The following is a 19,352-nucleotide window of genomic DNA, read 5'->3' on the forward strand; positions in this document are numbered from 1 at the left end:
AAATTTTTCTCCTTGCAAAGTGACAACTCATATTTTTGATTAAGTTCTAATTTCCTGCAACCTTCAACACAGCAAGACATTTTCCCTATTACTACTATCTGGCTATACTGCTCAGAGATCTGTTGATTAGTTATAATCACCCTCCTTCCCTTTATAATCACACATGAAATACTTGCATCAATCTCACTTTTAAAAGTCATTGTAAAAAAGCTAATAAAAACTACAAAAATACTTCACAGGATGCTTTGTAACTTGGCTTAGCGAGCAGTGTATATGTTCTAAATCAGTGGTTCTCAACCAGGGGTTACGCATACCCCTGGAGGTACTCAAAGGTCTTCCACTGGGTACATCAACGCATCTAGATATTTGCCTAGTTTTACAACAGGTTACATAAAGAGCACTAACAAAGTCAGTACAAACTAAAATTTCATACAATGACTTGTTTATACTGCTCTATATACTATACACTGAAATGCAAGTACAATATTTATATTCCAATTGATTAATTTTTATAATTACGTGGTAAAAACTAGAAAGTAAGCACTTTTTCAGTAATAGTGTGCTATGACACTTTTGTATTTTCATCTCATTTTGTAAGCAAGTAGTTTTTGAGAGAGGTGAAACTTGGGGTACACAAGACAAATCAGACTCCTGAAAGTAAAGATTCCATTACTTGGAAAGTGTTTGTTTGTTTGTTTTCTGGCTGCCTGACTTCAACAGAACAACCTACTGAGGCAAACAGCAGCACTTTTCTATAAATTCATTTAAATTTCCAGTTTGTTCTAGAAAGCAGGTTACTGTGGGCCATTTGACAAGTCATTTTTATACTCCCTCATTAGAAATATGATAAGACATAATATTTGTTTCTTAAGAGAAATGCAGCTGCAGCCTCCTTTCAATGAAATGCAGCTACTAGATGTGTGAACTCTCTATATTTTTAATATCACTGGATGCACAGTTTAGTAGACACCGTGAAATAATGTCCAGACTAGAACTTTTCAGGGCAGTCCTATAACATAGCTAATGAGAACTCTTTTGCTAGGCAGGGCTGAGATCAGCATATTTATATAGAATTCGGGTCTGCCTGAACAAATCTGAATTTTAAATAGCCTAGCAGATGTTGGCAGCATGTCAAATTCAAGTCAAGTGACAAGGAGATCAGGCAAGTAATCAATTTTCAAGATTTTTATCTCTTATGGGAAAGGGAAGGAAAAAAGATCATAAGCTACCATTAGATTGTTCACGCTCAGCATCCTTTGTTCCCTTATGCTGACATATAAAGGCAATTCCTCAAACTGCTATCAGTTTATTGGCCTGGACACAGCTATGAGATCATATCAAGCTGTATTTCACTCCAGTGATTTACTTCTTATTTACCATGAAAACAGACATTACTCTAGTCACCAATAAATAAATTACAACTGCACTGGAAGCTTTAATTTATTACATACAAACCTCAAACATTATCCCCTGAGACAAGTTCTCTTTTTGGATTAAGAACTTTTAGCAAAATTGAATATTGTATGAGTAGGAGGCAGTATAGTACAGCCTATGAACCATTTCTAGTTCCATGTTTTTCCATCAGGTAAAAAGACGGGCACCAATAGCTTAACAACATCCCTCACCACCGCCTGCAGTTGCATAAGCCCTTTTTGGACCCATGCATTTAACCTTCAACAATGAAACTACAACCCTGACAAAGCTTGAAAAGCCAAATGGAATGCACAAGTCGTCACAAATAAACACCTTGTGAAAAACCCAATGCAGACAATCCTTGGCTTCGATCTCCCATGAAGTTCATGGGCAACCCTAAACTGTGTCTGCATAAACCATGCCAGATGCAGATACTTGCTGCAAAAATGGAAAATTAAATACTCTCCAGTGTGCAACTGTGGTCACCCAGAATGGATCATGGAACATATAACCCGGGGGTCGGCAACCTTTCAGAAGTGGTGTGCCGAGTCTTCATTTATTCACTCTAATTTAAGGTTTCGCGTGCCAGTAACATATTTTAATGTTTTTAGAAGGTCTCTTTCCATAAGTCTATAATATATATCTAAACTATTGTTGCATGTAAAGTAAATAAGGTTTCAAAATGTTTAAGGAGCTTCATTTAAAATTAAATTAAAATGCAGAGCCTCCCAGACCAGTGACCAGGACCCAGACAGTGTGAGTGCCACTCAAAATCAGCTTGAGAGCTGCCTTCGGCACCCGTGCCATTGGTTGCCTACCCCGATATAACCAATCAATGCTCAATTCACAAATATGAAGGAGGCATCACAGCAATACACTCTGCTACTCTAGACAAAATTATCTGGCTTAACCTAAATCTTAATGTAAAATTATAGTTGTTGCTCTATATTTACAGCAGTCATATGAAGAAGAAGAAGAATCAGCTTTTTCTTTTCAACATTAAGATGCCAGTTCAAAACCAGCCCAGGTTGATAGGAAAAGAGTTAACAATCTCATGGCTGTTTGGGGATCACTCCAGTTCTCTGCAAACAGATGTTCACAATGCAAAGACATGACAACTGGGAGCCTCAGCATAGCATTGCCAATTGATCACTCCCTCACCCCTGCGGAAACGCTGCTGCCACTTAAGCTGCACTCATGCTGTGTATAAGAACTTTGCATGAAAAATGCTAGAAAAGATTAATGAATACATTGCTTGTAAAATGTGCCAGAGTGAAGTTTCTGTATTTTTCCATTTAAATGCAAACTTCACACTTTTCCATTTATAAATTAACATAGCTGTTTTCTCAACTTATTCCCTGCTTACAAAGTCATTTGTTTAGTGGGAGGATATCTGAAGTCGGACCATCCCACAACAGTTCTTTTTCCTTACTTTTATGGACAGAAAACATGCTTAAACCATATTAGGGAACTATGCTTTAGTTTAGGGAATCATGCATTAGAGCTTGTTTACAATCTGAAAAATTTACTAAAATAGCTATTGCAAAATAATTCATGTGAACACACTTATTCTGGAATAGCTATTTTGGTAAATTTCTGTGCATAGATAAGTCCTAAATTTGTGTATCTACCAGGAGTTAAATCATCACTCCAGTGTGGTTTTTTTCTGTCCATACAGGGAAGAATAAGTGATGTTATAACTTAACTTGGCCATAACCATAGACTCAAGTGTACTAGACATTCCTGGGTAGTATCCCATCATTTCACTACCACTTGCTGGATTAAAGCACAGTTCCTGGAGTCACAGTATTACTTCAGAACCTTAGCTTTTATTTAAAAAAGAAAAAACTCTTTCTAGCCCACATGGCTGTTAAGGAAAACCTTAAAAATGTGGAGTAAACCAAAGCAGTGATGACTCCCTAAGTCTGTAGAGAAGCGTAAATTACTGCCATTCATCTTAGTGGGTAAACTCAAATCTGTGCTCTGTCCTCCCTATACTCTCCAGCAACACCCCTTCAGCAGAAAACTATGGAAAGAGGGCTCTCTACCATCACTCTTTATGTGTCAGTAGGGCCCCTACTACCACTTCAAGTCCACTGCCAACTTGGGTAAGGGCTGAGTCCTTTTCTCTTGGACAGATTCTGGCCCACCTAAATAGAAATGATCTATGGTGTGGGGAGGCCTAGTCTGCCCAAAATGAGGCAGATAGGGCCACCACCAGCCCAGATGGTGGTTTCTGTGTATGACTCTTGACACCCAGGGGGCAATGAGGACACAGTGACCCCCCCCACATTTGTAGTGTGCTTGGGTTTTCAGATTGTCAATCTGGTCACAACCACTGATGCAGCTCCATTAGTAATAGTAATAATGATCCTTAGTACAGCCAGGGCTCCTGTGTTTTTACCACTGTCACCTAACCCACCTTAGAACAGGTCTAGACAACAGTAGCAAAAATGCCATTGAAATTAAAGAACCCTAACATAGACACAGCCCATCTTATACAAGGTTAATTTTGCAATATTGACATGACGAAAAAACCCCAAATCTAAAGTTTGAATCTGTTGTTCTACATGAATAGTGGCTACAGAATGGTCTCCCCGGCTATTAGGAACAGAGAACTTTCTCGGTTGTAGCAACTTTAAATGTCGTGGCCAACCTCAATATTGTCTCTAACTCTAGAGATTTTCCTTTTAATATATGGATTTCATTAAGCAACAAAACACTAGGCTTTTAAATTACAATTCTAACCGAAGACACTCAAAACTTGCTGACAAAACCTGATGGAGTCAGAACTCCCTCTCCACTTACATTATTGACAGATAATACAAATAGCATTTATTTTCCTCACAACGAACAGTTATGGGCAACTACTTCCAACTTAATAAGGCTTCTCTCGAATTGCACTCTAGGAAAGTTAAATTAAAATTGAGCTTAATACTGTGTCCAGTTGTGCTGACATGACAATACCCAGCATATTGAGCTTCTGGGTGCTGCGGTTATATAAATATTAAATACATGTTAATAGTAAATTATTAAGTCTTCAAGTCCTAGCATATCATCAGATAAATTACTTCAATACTGACAGCAACTTAGAAACTTCTGTAATATCAACAGTTTCAATGCTTTCATATAAAGGTTTGATCCAACTAACACCAAGACATGAAAAAATGAGAATTCCTCTACTATGGCGATGGTCCCAATATGAAATAACCAGCTGCATCCAACGGAAAACCATTGTCAGGTATCATCTGGAACATTTTATACCACATGACATTGAAGAGTTAAGAGTTCAGACTTATAAGATTAATTTGACGTACACCTCTACCTCGATATAACGCAACCTGATATAACACAGTAAAGCAGTGCTCCGGGGGGGGAGGAGGGAAGACTCTGCACTCCAGTTGATCAAAGCAAGTTCTATATAACGTGGTTTCACCTATAACATGGTAAGGTTTTTTTGGCTCCCGAGGACAGCGTTATATTGAGGTAGAGGTGTATATAGGGATTGGTTTACAAGAAAAGTCTTTAAGAACTCAGTATGTTTAACCTAAAAAAACTGCAAGAAAATAGATTTATGGTTTATAAACACCTGAATGGAAGCAGACCCCATAAGTAACTGGGTAGGAATCAGTTCATACTATGAGAGATGAAATAGGCCTAAAACGAAATACAGATTAGATACCAGAAAGGGCTTTTATACTCACAGAAACACATTAAAGTAATTTAGGGCTTGTCTACATTACCCACTGGATTGACAGGCAGCGATTGATCCAGTGGGGGTCAATTTATCACGTCTAGATTAGATGCGATAAATCGACCCCTGCTGGATCGATTGCTGCCCATCCAACAGGTAATGTAGACAAGCCCATAGGGAAATGCAACAGTGGAGGTCAGTAGTGTCACATTTCAATCTAGATTATATGCTGCATCTAGTTATTAATATTTTGGGGGTATTTGCTGAAAACTATGCATTATTTTTGTGAGGCAAAGGATAGATTATAGGCTATGATTCTCCATGTTTCTCTTTCTAGGTTAGACACTATACAAGTAGTAAGAGGCTGCACTTAATATTACCATGCACTAAAGTGTTTGAGGGATTTTGCAGACGAAAAATCTCGATTACACTATGTGCTCCCACTACGACACTATTTAAAAAACAAACACCACTAATACCCTGAGTTAAGCCCTTCAGTTACTCTTCCCCTAACTACTCCTCTGCCCCATTCTTCTTTTACATCCTTTCCCATTCTTTGACTACTGTCCTCTGTTGTCTTTGCTGACTCCCAGTTCTGTGCCTTTGCTCATTGCCACTTATACTTGAGCATCAAGTTAATGCTTCTCCAAGTTTTCTTCCCCTTATCTCCTTCAGAAATCTAAAAATCCAAATATTCCATGACTTTCCAGCTATAAAGACCATTATGGTATATTATGTTGTAACTCTGTTAACAACTTTGATTACTGTTCATCATATTTTTCCAACAATAGTACTACCCAAGTAACAACATGCATCTTGGATCAAGTGCTTGAGCATAAAAGTTGCTCATTGCTACATCGTTGTAATTTAAGAAAACACTAATTTTAAAACTGAATCTCAGCTAAAAAAAGCAGCAAAGAGTCCTGTGGCACCTTATAGACTAACAGACATACTGGAGCATGAGCTTTCATGGGTGAATACTCACTTCGTCGGATCCGACGAAGTGGGTATTCACCCACGAAAGCTCAAGCTCCAATACGTCTATTAGTCTATAAGGTGCCACAGGACTCTTTGCTGCTTTCACAGATCCAGATTAACACGGCTACCCCTCTGAAGCTAAAAAAAGGTCCCTTTCACTTTATGTCTTTTCACCCGCCAATCTCAGTGTTTTACAAAGTCATGCATCATTATTTCCATGTTACAGGTGGGGAAACTGGGGCACAGCTAATTCAAGTTAGTTTCCCTTAGCCAATGGCAGAGATGAGACTAGAACTCAGAGCTCCCAAATCCCAGTTTACTGTTTAAATCAGATACATCTAATAAAAACTTTAAAAGACTGAATACATGGGCACCTCACAGATGACCAGGAACACTGGCAGGGGAGATCAACTGAGAGACTCGAGCTAACAGCAATTTGGAGTGGGGGCAGGAAGAAGTTAGGGGACGGGGCGGAAGGAGGTGACAGGTGGCTCGGGGAAAGGGCTGGACTGGGTGCGAGGCCTGGGGTGGAGCGGTGATGAAGGACCCCTCGGGAACAGAGTAAGTCAGAGCCTATGGATGGGAAAGTCCTGGTTTGGGCTATATTGGAAGGATTTCAGATTGGCATTTTAGAAGAAATCAAAATAATCATGACTTAATTTGATCTACAGCCCAAGATTATTTGGTTTAAATTTCCCTCGAAAAATAGATTTTTTCCCATGCATTAGGAAGGCATACATGACCTGCTCTGATTATCTTAATTCATCAAAATTACGCTGCAAATTCAGTAAAGTTAGTTAAAAAATGTAGTTTCTTCACTGAGGGATGTTAAGAAATGGAAAAAGGGAAACTGTAACCTACTTGGAGTGCCTATATTAGGAATATTCAGTAAAGGGGTTGAAGTAATGAGGGTCATAAACAAGAAACGTGATGAAAAAAGCTTTCTATTTATAATGTAAACATTAAGGCTTTTTGCTCCCCCTTCAACATATCTCCGATATATATATATCCTATTTATGGAATTTGGTGGATGCCACAAAAGATTTTTCTTCGCCTTCTATTAGAGACACAATAATACGGATAGACCTTAGAAAAAACTGTAAACTATTTTATGACCAACTGGTGTATGTACATTGACAATATCATTACTATTTTAAAAAAAAGCAGCAACATGGTATTTTCTACGGGTCAGTGAAAGCTCTGCTGAAAACCAGAGCTGGAAGAATAGTTTATGATGACTAACTTGATGAATTTCCTCATGTTTCCTAGATGGCAATGACAGATTCTCAAATTATAAATTAAGAAATTTTCATCTGTAGTTTGTCCACGAACAGTTGAACAAGTAGTCAAGATTCACGCTGTTGTGACTCAACATATAAATCTTTTTAAATTTTCTGATTAGATGAGCTTAAGTAAAATCAAGTTACCTGTGCAAAAATCTGCAGTCATGAATATTCACTTATTTTGCTATTTTCAGAACACATTTCTGTCAGCACACTTGTTTGCAAGAATACTTGCAAACAAAGAAAACAACGGCCACAAACAGTCAAAGCAGATGTTTAAAAAACAGACAAAGGAACTCCTGAAGTGTTCTTTCAGGAGCTACACAGTGATGAACCTCTATTTTCCTCTCCTGTAACTAGCTCCTCTGATCACTTGCTGGGATATTTTGTAGATACGCCAGATGGGCTCTGTGACAGCCTCTCTGGCTCCAAGTATGAGAGCCATCAGCTCCCAGATGATTTTGTACTGGTTGGAGTCACTCTGTTTTCTGAGGATGGCTGTTTTATGGCTTCCCTGAAACCTTGATCCACATCACATTTGATTGTGAAAAGCAAGTAGCATATCTGAGCTGAGAAGACTTATGTGCATTATCAACAACCATCAGGCAAGAGGGAGAAAGTGTCAGCCATCTTTAAAAAAAATCCAGTGGTCCCCATTTAGAGGGACCCTCAAATCTTTCCTTTTGAGGGAAGGTGATTGGGAAGCTGCTGACCATTCACTTCCAGAAGAACTTGAACCCTGGCAACATCCTATGTAATTTCCAACCTGGGCTTCTTCTGGAGAAGTATCTATACTTGCTGGAACTATAAATCATCATTTGTTAATTTTAGATTAGGGTCAGCTCGCCATTTGGGCCAAAGTAGACCTCAGCAGCTTTTGATATGACTGACCACATTCACTGAAAAGACAAAATCTAATGAACAATGTGGTGGGTCTGGAATTCACTCAAATCATATCTAGAAGATTGGCTCCTGTCAGTCAATGGTGACAGACAAGCATTTGCAATCACAGAGGAATCCGATTTATGGTGTTCCAAGGATATCTCCTAACTCCTTAGAAGATGATTCAATACACATACTCAAACCTTGCAAGTGAAATCCTTTTAAACATGTGGCAGGGTTATTAGTATTGATATTTAACTCTTGCCCTATATATACTGCATATTTATCTATCTCCTGGAGGAATGCTTGGATAGTATTGCCTGTTCTCAAGCCTAGGAAAATAATAATTTCTAAGCAGGAATTCTATGAAATTTCATGTCTCCGGCTATTGAGGAGAATGAATGGATGAGTCAAGTTTTATGGTCTCACTATCAAACACACTCTTTCCATAGAAACCTCACCTGAATCAGACATCTGCAAAGCATTTTGTACTCAGGTAAGGAATATCCAAATGCTGAAGCCATATTTCTCTCAACTATAATACCTATCCTCATGATCACAGGACCAGATTATTGCAAGTCCCTCCTAAAAAGACTCCTAGCAGTGCTTCCCGTTCAGCTTACATTAGCTCATTTGTGCACAGCTTTGAGTGATGATCATATTACATCCAACCTGCACTTTTTATATTGTCTGTCTTTAACAAATGGATTGGCTAAAACTGACACGTTTTTAAAGCCCTTAATTATGCACGTTTTACATCGTACCTGAGACCTTCCTGTGAGTCTTACACTAAATGATACTTTATAGGGAACCTACCACCAGACCTTAGTTTGGCAGGCAATTGTAATATGGGTCTGACACACAAGTGCTAGTAGGTTACTAGTCTCCATTTCCTGACTCGAGTCACGTGGCATGGCCCAGGATTTCAAACTGTGACACCTCCGACAGTATCCACTGGCTCTGGTCATTAGATCTTCCTTCTTCAATTGTTTAGAAAAAGGAATACTATAATATACCGTTTAGTTTAGCTTTCATGTCACTAAAGTGATGTTTTATAAAAAAGCTGTTATTGCTTAGAGGGTTGGTATTTCATAACTAAATAAAATGTTTGGCAAAAAATCAAATGCATATAAAAACAACCAAATCCAAACTAACACAGCCTATTAATAAGTACAGAAAAAAGTCACCTAGCATACAGGTAAGAGTAGTGAATCCCCACATGACAAAGGATTATTCTATATCTGAAGACATCTCTCAGTTACTATCTGAGGCCTGGTCTACACTTTGGGGGGGAAGGGGGGTGTCGATGTAAGATACGCAACTTCAGCTATGAGAATACCGTAGCTGAAGTCAAAGTATCTTATTCCGACTTACCTCCCATCCTCACTGCGCGGGATGGACGTCCGCGGCTTCCCCGCCGACTCCGCTACTGCTGCTCTGGTGTAGTTCCGGAGTTGACGGGGAGTGGGTTCAGGGACTGATACATCGCATCTAGATGAGACGCGATATATTGATCCCCGATAAATCAACCGCTATCCGCTGATATGGCGGGTAGTCTGGATGTACCCTGAGCCTCAAAAGTATTCTGACCACAATTATTTTTTCTAAAAATGTTCTTTCTGCAATGGCTCATTGTATCACCAAGAAGAATCCACCTCTGCAGCCTGCATTTGCTGCTTCTGAATTGTCCAACCATCACCAAATGGGTGGGCATGTGTCAGCACATGACCGACAATCAGTAGCATTCAGTGAGGTCAATTTTAGTCAGTAAACACACATTCTGCATTAAACAATATGATGAACTCAAACCAGGAATTTTTAATTCAAAATTACTATTAAAAGCAGTGCAAACACATTGTACTACCACCTTTTCTATATAGTACTATTCCTGAACTTGATGCCCACATCCCATTAACAGGGTCTGTGCATCAGTGGAAGCACAAATTACTATAGCAGACTGTTAGATGATATTTTAAAAGATAAGTAATAGACATGCCATAGGCTACATTAATACTAGAACTGACAAATTTGCCATCTACAGAAATTGCTATGTAGCCAAGAGAATATGAGAAACAAATATATTTCCTTTTTATTTATTTCTCTATTTTTGATGTAAAATAACTCAAATTTGACAGATGCAGCAATGAAACAAATGAATTTGGAGTATGCATATCCCATTATTCATTGTGATAGATATACTAAATAGCCAGAAAAAAACCTATGTTTTTGTATAAATATCAATTCCTTACAAAGAAATGCTGGACACAGTAGAAGATCCTGTTAATAAAAAAACTTGAATTCGGCTAGAGAAGCACAGTGCTCTCCCCTGGAAGGCAACATAAATAAATGTGGTGCTCAATAAAAAGGCAGAATCTCTTGGACTATTTTACAACTCCTTGGAGATTTTTTGTATGGGCTACTGGATTATTACACTTTTTTATACTGTAAATATTTCATGGGCTAAGAGAATAAGGCAAAATTCATTAGTATAGATTACAGCATTATGATGTGTAGTATCATAGTACATAGGTCAAAAAGTACAGGAAGGTATTATGTCTTTTTTAAAAGGCACCAACCATTTTAATGGCTGTTTTATTATTGTATAAACACAATATATTTTCAGATTACCAAACCTGTAAACTGTAGTAGAGGGGCTTTCTGGAAAAAAAAGGTCAAAATGATTCCTATCCCCAGAGGTCTGAACAGGAGAAGAGAACTAAGTTTTAATGGAAGAGGATGAAAATGCAGAAAACAGCCCTTAAACACAGCTATAAGATAAGCCTTATTGTAAATGAGACCTCCTGCTGAATAAGAAGTCACTACTGCCTTCTTTTACTGATGGCTTTTTGTGTGAAAAGAATATTAATATCTACCATCTGCTTTGAGATTCTTGTGACCGAGCAATGCAGTAATAAGACTCCCTGGAGTTTAACAAAAAAAGATGGGGAGTGCATACGAACCACAAGGTCACTAATTCACGACATCTGTATCTTATTCGTTTCTACATTCCACATTTTCCCAGCCATGCATTTTCTATTACACATACCTCAACCATAAAGCTGCTGCTGCTGCCGCCTTATAAGGGGAATTCTTTTGTCAAATAAAATAAGATTGAGGTCTTCCAGGAGAGTTCTTAAATGGAGATGCTTCCAAAGTTTAGCTCAATGTGCCAGTCAGCTACTCTTTCTACTCTCCTTTGGCTCGCACAGTTCTCTTCCTACTGTTTACAGCTACTCTGTACTGGAGCCCAGTGGCAGAAGCCATAGCACCAATGCCAGACAGGGCTTCCACAGGGCAAGAAGTCTCAAACTGTCTCCCCTTTTCCCCACCAGCTCCACAAATATCAGTAACAATTGTGCTAGGGAAGCAATAATGATGCAATTAAAATGATTGCAACCTCAAAATGCAAGACAGCCACATTTCTTATAAATCTCAGATCTGATAGTAGCAAAACAAACAAAAAAGAAAAAACCCAAACCCCACAGAACATATGCTAGTTTAGGCCTGGTCTACACTACGAGTTGAAACCGATTTTAGCAGCGTTAAACCGATTTAACGCTGCACCCGTCCACACAACGAGGCCCTTTATATCGATATAAAGGGCTCTTTAAATCGGTTTCTGTACTCCTCACCAACGAGAGGAGTAGCGCTAAAATCGGTATTAACATATCGGATTAGAGTTAGTGTGGCCGCAAATCAAAGGTATTGGCCTCCGGAAGGTATCCCACAGTGCACCATTGTGACCGCTCCGGACAGCGATCTCAACTCGGATTCACCGGCCAAGTATACAGGAAAAGCCCCGCAAACTTTTGAATTTCAACTCCTCTATGGCCAGCGTGGAGCTCTGATCAGCACAGGTAACAATGCAGTCTCCTGAGAATCGAAAAAGAGCTCCAGCATGGATGCATGGGAGGTACTGGATCTGATCGCTATATGGGGAGAGGATTCTGTGCTAACGGAACTACGTTCCAAAAGACGAAATGAAAAAATATTTGAAAAACAGGATTCCCACTCCGGCCAAAGCTATGGCACTGGAAAAGCGACGCCGCACAAACTTTTGATATGAGTTCAACTCACCTACTAAGACCGAGCCAGCGTCACGGGCTAGATTGATCTTCAGACTACTGGAAGGGTAAACAAGCAATGCGTCTCTCTGAGCAATCCGAATTTAAGAGGACGCTCCCAGCAGTGGATGCCAGATCGGAGGTACTTTCAACTCCAATTCTAGGCGGATCTCCTTTAATATCCTTGAGGAGACCCGGAGGTTTTTCTGTTGCACTCACCAACGCAAATACTCGCTTCACCAACAGACCGAAAGGTGACCAAAGATATTATTGCAACTTCTGCAACCTGCTCCCATCAGGCATGGGTGTTTATCTAGAGTCAGATGGCCAGTAGGCCTTCACCAGGGGACTCCACCAGTGCAACAGTGCAAGCGTGGACAAGTTTAACAGAGTTGCTCAACAAACAAGCCTTATACCACCAAATGTCAATGTAACAAGCAACGCCAAATGCGAAACTAGTCGCCGAGTCGCTTTTATGGCCCGAAAACTGCACTGACTCTACGGCCTGACGTTATAGCACGAAGGCCAGATTCTAAGTGGAGGTTCACCGCACTACCACATCCACTAACCATGTGTCATGTGCCTTGTACAGACCCATCAATACCTGTCCAGGTTATTCGCTTCTTGAGCGTGCGAGGTGGTAATCTCAGCCATCTAGGACTGAGGAATCTGTGGCATATCTGGGATAAGATAGAGGAGAGAGTGGGAGGAAGAGGAGGACGCAGACTTCTGCCAGAAGAAGCACACTGGCACTCCGTTTATCTCTCTCTACCAACAGCTCAGGAAGGGCTTTTCTTCTCACCGCTAGACCTGTTGAATTACCCCTCCACACACAGCCATCCCAAGCCACTAGCCCAGACCAGTGATTAGCCATGGAGTCGAGACCGACCTAATCTGGTGAGCTGCACCTTTGTATAAAATATAAAACATGGTAAAAGCTAAGCGATTTTTTAATGATTGATTTGCCCTAGAGGAGCTTGGGCTACGTATACACATTCACTGGACTCAGGTACCAGCTTATGGGAAAGAAGTTTGCCATAGCTGCGTATGGTCCCGGTGATTGCTGGCATTCAAGAAAATCTGTTCTTTATCTCACTGTGTTATCCTCAGGAGAGTGATATCGTTCATGGTAACCTGGTTGAAATTCAGGAATTTAAGTGAGGGGACAGAGATGGCATTTCCTACTGGGCTGTTGCGCTGTTGCTTAAAAGAAATCCTTCCTTGCAGGTAGCCAAGCGGGGGGGAGGGGAATAGCACTGAGCTTTTTCGCGTTTTGGCTAGCAGGATCTTCCTGCTACCAGCCACGTGGGGGGGGGAAGGGGGTGATTAGCAGTGATCTTCCATGATACCAGCCATGCGGTGGGGGGGGGTAAAGCGATCATCCCAGAGAATTGGATGGGGGGAGTGGTTTCTGCTGCTGCATGTTAACAGGAAAGAAGCAGCACTGAACGGATTTGCTTGGTATTTGGGAAAGGAGGGCACTGTGTATATGAAGGCTGCAGAAGCCGAAAGACAATGGCTTACCATGGCCGCATGCAAGCTGAATTCTGCTGCCCGGGACCTGCGTCTGTGAGATCTCTAAACACCAGAGCCGCAGGCACTCAATATTAAGATGCAAAATGCGACCTTGTAGTGAAATCACATGTGCTATGTAAGGTGAATAGTGTTGTTCACTGTGAAAGAGTATAACCATTGTTCTGTAAAATGTATCTTTTAAATACTTCTCTCCTTTTTTCCCTCCCTCATGCAGCTGCAAATTTTTCAAGCCTCCCTACTCCATCCCGAAGGCTATCTCAGATAAGGCAAGAGGAGAAAAAAAGACGCAAGACGAAATTTCTCAGGAAAATCATGGAAGTAACCCGCAATGAAAGAGCTCATCTGAATGAGTGGAAGGACGTGGTATTCAAATTACAGGAAAGATGCCAGTGAACGTGAGGACAGGAGGGTTCCAGGACATGGGACGTGAGGAGAGGAGATGCTCGAGATGAGAGTGGCTGGCAGAAGGTCAGGAGGTGTAGGCAGGAAGATCAGCGGTGGCGGGATGCAACGCTGGTGCTGCTGCGTGATCAAACTGACATCCTCCGACATCTGGTGGAGCTTCAGGAACAGCAGCAGGGTCACAGAGTGCCGCTGCAGCCCCTGTGTAACCACCCTCACCACTCACCATGTTCCATATCTTCCTCACCCAGAAATGTGTAAGAACATGGTGGGGAAGGCTTTCGTGCACCCGCCACTCCACCCCCGTGGACAGCCCAACCAAAAGGCTGTCATTACTTTGAAATATTTTTAGTGGCCTTTTCCTTCCCTCCTATCCTCCTCCCAAACCACACCCGGGGATACCTTGTCAGTTTCTCTCCCTCTTTTTATAATGACTTTTTAATAAGAATACATGATTTTAAACGATAGTGACTTTATTTCCTTAAGCAAGCTGTAATCGAAGGGGGGGTGGGTTGTTGCTTACAGGGAATGAGTCAATCAAGGGGGGTTCATCAAAGGGAAACAAACACAACAGTCACACCGTACCCTGGCCCGTGATGAAACTCATTTTCAAAGCTTCTCTGATGCGCACCGCTTCCTGGTGTTGCTCTTCTAATCGCCCTGGTGTCTGGCTGCGCGTAATCAGCAGCCAGGTGATTTGCCTCAGCCTCTCCACCCGCCATAAAGGTCTCCCCCTTACTCTCACAGAGATTGTGGAGCACACAGCAAGCAGCAATAACAATGGGGACATTGGTTTGGCTGAGGTCTGAGCGAGTCATCAGTAATGTGCGCCAGCGCGCCTTTAAACGGCCAAATGCACATTCTACCACCATTCTGCACTTGCTCAGCCTGTAGTTGAACAGCTCCTGACTACTGTCCAGGCTGCCTGTGTATGGCTTCATGAGCCATGGCATCAAGGGGTAGGCTGGGTCCCCAGGATAACTACAGGCATTTCAACATCCCCAACTGTTATTTTCTGGTCTGGGAAGTAATTCCCTTGCTGCAGCCGTTTAAACAGAGTAGTGTTCCTGAAGACGCGAGCGTCATGAACCCTTCCTGGCCATCCCACGTGGATGTTGGTGAAACGTCCCTTGTGATCCACCAGTGCTTGCAGCACCATTGAAAAGTACCCTTGCGGATTTACGTACTGGGTGCCCTGGTGCTCCGGTGCCAAGATTAGGGATATGGGTTCCATCTATCGCCCCCCACAGTTAGGGAATCCCATTGCAGCAAAGCCATCCACTATGACCTGCACGTTTCCCAGAGTCACAACCTTTCGTAGCAGCAGCTTAATGATTGCTTTGGCTACTTGCATCACAGCAGCCCCCACAGTAGATTTTCCCACTCCAAATTGATTCCGACTGACCGGTAGCTGTCTGGCATTGCAAGCTTCCAGAGGGCTATGCCACTCGCGCTTCTCCACTGTGAGGGCTGCTCTCATCTTGGTATTCTGGCGTTTCAGCACAGGGGAAAGCAAGTCAAAGTTCCATGAAAGTGCCCTTACGCATGCGAAAGTTCTCAGCCACTGCGAATCGTCCCACCTGCAAAACTATGCGGTCCCACTAGTCTGTGCTTATTTCCCAGGCCCAAAATCGGCATTCAATAGCTAGAACCTGCCTCATTACCAGCAGGATCGCCAAAGCGCAGGGGCCCGCGGTTTGAGAGAATTCTGTGTCCATGTCCTCATCACTCTCGTCGCCGCGCTGCCGTAGCCGCTGCCGCCTCCTCGCCTGGCTTTGCAGGTCCCGGTTCAGCATAGACTCCACGAGAACTCACGAGGTGTTTACAACGTCCACGATTGCGGTATTGATCTGAGCAGGGTCCATGCTTGCCGTGCTATGGCATCTGCACAGTTCACCCAGGAAAAAAGGCGCGACACGGTTATCTGCTGCTTTCACGGGGGGAGGCCGTACCCAGAACCACCCGCAACAATGATTTTTGCCCCATCAGGCACTGGGATCTCAACCCAGAATTCCAAGGGCGGGGGAGACTGCGGGAACTATGGGATAGCTATGGGATAGCTACCCACAGTGCAACGCTCCAGGAATCGACGCTAGCCTCGGACCATGGACATACACCGCCGAATTAACGTGCCTAGTGTGGCCGCGTGCACTCGACTTTATACAATCTGTTTTACAAAACCGGTTTATATAAAATCGGAATAATCCCATAGTGTAGATGTACCCTTAGATTCCCTCCCTCCTTAAATATAAGCAATAACAAATATTCTAGAGAGCAAAAATCTTAAAGTGACGTATGGCTACATAGCAGCCGAAAGCTATTCAGAATTTATCGTTCAGAATTACTTCCTGAGACTGACACAATATTAACAGTGTGTCCTTTTGCACATCCACCCTGCCTCCACACTCAAGGCAGTTCCTTGTTGCAATCAACAGTAATGTAACAAAGTGAAATGTAATGAGGAAATAAAGTACAACAGAGGGCATGGTTATCATGAAATAACCATACCCCAGGGACATCATGAGCTCTAATCTTCTAACAGGATGAATATTTTACATGTAACAATGCAGCCTGGATTCTTTTACAGCTAATATAACAGTGTGAATGCATATTTTCTGTGTAATGAAAAAGAGATGAAGTTGGCAGTTTAAAATGCTGAACAGAAATTTCAGCTGAGCTGTGTGGTTCACACAGATTAATCTGTTTCTTTAGAATGTTCATGAGGTAATCAGAATACTCCCTTTTTGTTTGGAATTTTTTTTGAAAAATACTTGGCATTTTTATATACTACTGTAGATACACTACCAACAAATAAGATGACTGAGAAAGTGTGGTCAGATATTCACAGCACATAAAAAACTGCTCAGTGATTTTCCTGGCAGAGTTTCAAATAATACTAGTGTGGTGGTGTTCTGTTTTTTTGGAAGAGCCTGAGGGCAGGGAAAAGAGAGAATTTCTTTCATATTCAGTTTCAGAACCTTTTTCTTCCTACCCAAGCTGGTGTATGGGATGCTCCAAATCTCAGAAAACTCTCAACTAACTGAGAGCTCAAACATCAGAGTGAACAATTCAGTGAGGGTGGCACAGCAGGACCACAGACAACTGGGTACCTGTGTTCATCATTAAACCATAGGGCAAGGTGGTTTTACTGTGCAGAGGTGGGGATAGGATGAGGAATGTAAGAAAGCATACAGAAAATCAAGCACAACATCTGATTCTCCTTTCACTTGCCCAAAGCCTTCTGTATTATTCCCATACTGATCCCGTTCTATACACCAAAGCCTCCTGGACTACTGCCTGGTCTAGTTACTAAATCCCACCTGTGAAATCTCTCTGTTGATGACCAGGTTGAGAAAGGCATCCTGGGTTTCTAAACTCACATGGCTACCCCTCTGATACTTGGCACCACGCAAGGCACTGAATTTAGCCGTATGAAGCGGAAATCCATCAACTTCATGAAAAAAGATCAGACAGATACAGACAGACATCATCTTCCTCTCCAAGTGCAAACAGATGATCATCATACCAAATGGACTGAAGGTAAAAAAATCAGCTTTACAGAACACACCGCCATCCACAGCCTCAGAAACAACTCTGACATTATAATCAAAGGGGCTGACAAAGGAGGTGCTGTAGTCCTCATGAACAGGTAGGATTATGAACAGGAAGCTGCCAGGCACCTCTCCAACACTACATTCTATAGGCCACTATCCTCCGATCCCACCGAGTACCACCAAAAGGAACTACATCATCTGCTCAAGAAACTCCCTGCTATAGCACAGGAACAAATCTACATAAACACACCCCTAGAGCCCTGACCAGTGCCATTCCATCTGCTACCCAAGATCCATAAACTTGGAAATCTTGGAAGCCCCATCATCTGAGGCATTGGCACTCTTATAACAGGATTATCTGGCTAGTTGGACTCTCTCTTCAGACGCTACGCTAACAGCACTCCTAGTTATGTTTGAGACACCACCAACTTCCTGAGGAAACTTCAGGAAGATCACCAATGCATTGTAAATATCATCTGGCCACCACGGATATAAAAGCTTTTTGCACCAATATTCCACATGAAGAGGGACTATAAGTTGTCAGGAACAGTATCCCTGATGAGGCCACAGCACATCTGGTGGCTAAGCTTTGTGACTTTGTCCTCACCCACAACCATTTCAGATTTGGGGCAACTTATACCTTCAAGTCAGTGGCTTTGCTATGGGTACCTGCATGGCCCCACAGTATGACAACATTTTTATGGCTGACTTAGAACAATGCTTCCTCAGCTCTCGTCCTCTAGCGCCCCTCCTCTACTTGTGCTACATTGATGACATTTTCATCATATGGACCCCCAGGAAGGAGGCCCTTGAAGAATTCCACCTGGATTTCAACAATTTCCATTCCACCATCAACCTCAGCCTGGACCAGTCCACACAAGAGATCCACTTCCTGGACACTACAGTGCAAAGAAGTGATGGTCACAAACACCATCCTACATCTGAAACCTGCTGACCGCTATACTTACCTGCATGCCTCCAGCTTTTATCCAGGACACATCACACGATCCATTGCGTTTAGCCAAGCCCTAAGATACAACCGCATTTGCTCTAATCCTTCAGACAGAGACAAATGCCTATAAGATCTTTATCAAGCCTTTTAAAAACATTGACAGAGCGAGGCGGGTACCCCGAAGTCACCTACTACAGGACAGGCCCAACAAGGAAAACAACAGAACACCACTGGCCATCACCTACAGCCCCCAATTAAAACCTCTCCAGCACATCATCAACGATCTACAACCTATGGTGGAAAACAATCACTCACTTTCACCGATCTTGGGAGACAGGCCAGCCCTCGCTTACAGACAGCTCTCCAACCTGAAGCAAATGCTCACCAGCAAGTACACACCACAGAAACAGTAACCCAAGAACCAGTCCCTGTAACAAACCCCGTTGCCTACTCTGTCCCCATATCTACTCTAGCGACATCAGAGGACCCAGCCACATCAGTCACACCATCAGATGCTCATTCACTTGCACATCCACTAATGTGATCTATGCCATCATGTGCCAGTAATGCCCCTCTGCCGTGTACATTGGCCAA

The 19,352-nt window shown here is 42.1% G+C and overlaps 1 protein-coding gene across 5 annotated transcripts in view; it reads right to left on the reverse strand.

Annotated features, from left to right (window-relative positions):
* The window catches only part of TANGO2 (transport and golgi organization 2 homolog), a 79,095-nt gene that overhangs the window by 14,919 nt on the left and 44,824 nt on the right, over positions 1–19,352 (reverse strand). The gene's annotated exons all lie outside the window — the stretch shown is intronic.

This window comes from Chelonoidis abingdonii, chromosome 22 (genome assembly GCF_003597395.2).
Source record: "Chelonoidis abingdonii isolate Lonesome George chromosome 22, CheloAbing_2.0, whole genome shotgun sequence".
Taxonomy (NCBI): domain Eukaryota; kingdom Metazoa; phylum Chordata; order Testudines; family Testudinidae; genus Chelonoidis; species Chelonoidis abingdonii.